The following is a 3,829-nucleotide window of genomic DNA, read 5'->3' as shown; positions in this document are numbered from 1 at the left end:
TTTGCTTGACTACGCCCTGGTGTCCACGGCTAGAATGACCAATACCTCGTTTGCCCTACCACACTTTCCTACCTTGCACGTGCGTACAACGCGTCACTCTCTCATTGGACAATAAATCCTTCCTACGATACCCGACGAAAACACCCGAATACCGTACCTATAGGACAATTATTTTCCGCTATTCTCCGAAACGCGGAAAATATGAAATAACCGGAATGTAGTGACGGGATTATAGGGTGCTTTGTACCAATCACGATCATTTGATTAGAAAGGACGGGCACTCTCTCTCAAATATAAATAGGGCCTACTTTGAAGTTTGTTAGATTACATGAGAATACAATACAATATTCATCACTTGCCCCGGAAAGTGCCGACAGTCTCCGACTGATCTGGCCTATAACATCCCAACGCCGACAGATCAGTGAGGCGAAACCCGCATGGGTGGAGTCACCCGTCAACCAACCAACCAATTTATACTTCCTTTTTCTGGCCGAGTCCCGAATGAAGAAGGCTCGTTTGGCAGACGGGCATAAAAAGCCCTAAGGTTTTCAAAACTGTTATGTAAATATCATCAACAAGTAAGTAATATGATTAACCTTCGTATGCTGAATGTAAGATTAAGTGTATTTAATTAATTCCACGAACGGAAGGGATTCAATCCACTGAAAATGGTATCAGGGGTTGGGCCGCCATGTATCTTCAAATTATCATGTACGTTTTTGTAATTAACTTCCCTGTCGGTTAACAATGGCGTTAGGTCCCGGTATCACGTTTCTACCGTCTTGTTTTAAAACAGTACACGGAGTATTCAACTCCATGCATTTGGAAGTCTTCTTAAGATTATAAGCAGTAACACTATACCCTAATCAAAAACGAAAGTGAAAACGAAGTTTGGAATTACCAGGGGTGGAGCGATATTTTTTTTCCGAAGAAACATGTCATGTAACACAAAACGTAATTAGGTACCAGTCTTTGTATTGCACTTTCGCAAGGGTTTCAATCTAAGTCTTTACTTAATCATTCTTTTGCTCTTGTTTATTTTCTAGTAAAATGCCTGAATTTACTTTTAGTAATTTATCTATTTTAATTTTCTGATGAAAGAAACCTTTTTAGGTTTCTAATAAATATCTATCATATCTTAAAGCTGACAGTGCAAGTTAAAAAGCTTTCAACTGAGATTTAAATAAAAAAAAAATGAAAAAAATCTTTTCTGGTTTTGAGACCCAGTGACTATCTCTTCCTTCTGTCGTTTCTAAGTAGGCGTTGACATTTTAGTTTGTCCTTGCTTGGTAATGAGTATGGGTCTCGCTGGGTACAAAAAGCACATTACCTGTCAAACCGGTTATCATTCTACCACTGACAGTCTTTCACATGAATAGAACCGCACTCACACATGAACTTTTTTATTATGAACTCTTAGTCTTAGTCGTGTAGACGGTTTACTAGCAAAACACGTAAAAAATACGACACTCCCAGGTTTCTATAATTTACTTCCCTGTTCGTTAACAAAGGGGTTGAGTTCCGGGATCACGTGTCTACCATCTAATTTTAAAACAGAACATGGAATATTCAACTCAATGCATTTGGATGAAGGGTTTTGAGATTATAAGCAGTTCCACTAGTACCCTAATCAAAAGTGAAAGTGAAGTTTGGGATTACCAGGGGTGGATCCAGTTTGTTTTCAGGGGAGTGTCAACATTCTAGATTTCCAGTTGATTTTGCGAAGCATGTTGTCTGAAGAAACATGTCATGTTAAAAAAAACTAAGTTATATACTAGTCTTGACATTGTAATTTTTCAAGAGTATTGTTTTTTTACTAGAAAAATGCCTAAATGGAATTAATTTTATATTATTAGGACCCCGTATCGGAGATACGGGTGCCCTATAGTAATCACCCTGTCTGTCTGTCTGTCTGTCTGTCAGTCCACAAATTTTGTTCCTGGCTGATAACTTTGGTATTTATTGACCGATGTACATGAAACTTGGTCAAGATGTTCAGTTCATAAAAATACACATTTAGGTAAAAAGTCAAGGTAAAAGGTCAAGGTCATTAGGTTCAAAGGTCAAGGTCAAATTTTACATGTATTCACTGATGAACATTTTGTTAAGACATTATGGAGCAAAGTTGATCAGAATTAAACAAGAAGTCAACTGACCAAAGGTCAAGGTCATCGGGTCAGGGGTCAAGGTTAAAATTTGTAGCTTTTCACTAGTGAACATTTCGCTATGACATTATGAAGAAAAGTTGTTCGGAATTAAACAAAGAGACACACAGAGGTAAAAAGTTAAGGTCAAGGTCATGAGATTCAAAGGTCAATGTCAAATTTTGCATCTTTTCACTGATGAACATTTTGTTATGACATGACGAAGCAAAGTTGATCAGAATTAAACAACGAGTCAACTGACCAAAGGTCAATGTCATTGGGTCAAAGGTCAAGGTTACATTTTGTATCTTTTCACTGGTGAACATTTTGCTATGACAGGTTTAAGCAATGTGTCAAAGAATTAAACAAGGAGTCAATTGACCAAAGGTCAAGGTCACTTGGTCAAAGGTCAAGGTTAAAATTTTGTACCTTTACCCTGATGAACATTTTGTTATGACATTATGAAGCAATGTTGTTCAGACCTTAACACAGAGTCAACTGACCTTAGTTCCAGGTTACTGGTCAAGTTTTGTATTTTTCACTAATGAACATTTTGTTATGATATTAAGAAGCAAAGTTGGTCGGAATTAAAGAATAAGTCAACTGACCAAAGGTCAAGGTCACTTGGGTCCAAAGGTCAAAGACAAAGTGGATCTCTGGCTTTGACCCTGGCTCTTGATGGAGAAGGTATATAAGGTGAAGTATAACAAATAAAAGCTAACAAATGAGTATTGCACCGGTAATTACATTTCTGTTAACCCAGCAAATATGGAGGAGGAAGGAAACACATCACATCATAGTACATGTAAAATGTATATTTTGCTTCCTTGCGATTCTTTTTGAAGTCCAAATGTCAAACGTCAAGCTCAGCTATATGGGCAGATTGCTTCTTGATGATTATGGGGGATATGATTGCCACAAGACGGGGCCCTTACTGACCTGTCAGTGTTCTAGTTCTTTAAGTAATGTATCTATTTTAATTTTCCTTAGAAAAAATTACATCCTATTTAGGTTTCTAATAAATATATCTATCTTCACTATCGGCTAGTCTATCATGCAAGAAAAAATCCCAGGATATATATTTTCCACTTAAATTTCTAAATATACTCGGTAAACTGAAAATGTCTGAAAAATACAAAGTCTTTCCTACATTTAGTGGTACTGCCAGTGGGCAGGATATGATCCGTTTGTGAACATTTCACATCTTCATCTTATTTTCAGGAACCGAAAGGCATTTTTAGATATGTTGTTTGTGGGATGTAGAATGATCAATTTTGTTAGCAGTGGGAAGCCCCTGGGTAGAAATTGTCCAAATAAATCCTATATGTCCTACACCTCCAATGGTCAACACCAAGATCCTTCATGTCCTACACCTCCAATGATGGGTACCAAGATCCTTCATTTCTTACATCTCTAATTCTCGGCACCAAGAATCTTATGTCCTATACCTCCAATGTTCGGCACCAAGATCCTTCATTTCTTACATCTCTAATTCTCGGCACCAAGATCCTTCATGTCCTACACCTGCAATGGTGGGTACCAAGATCCTTCAGTTCTAACATCTCTAATTCTCGGCACCAAGACCCTTCATGTCCTACCCCTCCAATGGTGGGTACCAAAATCCTTTATGTCTTACATCTCTAATTCCCGGCACCAAGATCCTTCATGTCCTACACCCCCAATGG

General features: G+C 37.9%; 1 protein-coding gene across 5 annotated transcripts in view; it reads left to right on the top strand.

The window, feature by feature from the left end:
- Nucleotides 1-6: 6 nt before the first annotated feature.
- The window catches only part of LOC110463185, a 51,743-nt gene continuing 47,920 nt past the window's right edge, over nucleotides 7-3,829 (top strand). For all 5 annotated transcript variants that reach the window (XR_002464356.1, XR_002464355.1, XM_021517580.1 and 2 more), the window contains exon 1: nucleotides 7-578. The gene's annotated coding sequence lies outside the window, so the exon portion shown is untranslated. The remainder of the gene's footprint in view (nucleotides 579-3,829) is intronic.

Source organism: Mizuhopecten yessoensis, unplaced genomic scaffold (genome assembly GCF_002113885.1).
Source record: "Mizuhopecten yessoensis strain PY_sf001 unplaced genomic scaffold, ASM211388v2 scaffold10871, whole genome shotgun sequence".
NCBI classification, from domain to species: domain Eukaryota; kingdom Metazoa; phylum Mollusca; class Bivalvia; order Pectinida; family Pectinidae; genus Mizuhopecten; species Mizuhopecten yessoensis.
The sequence above is the reverse complement of the archived record's forward strand: the minus strand, read 5'-3'. Positions and strand labels throughout refer to the sequence as shown.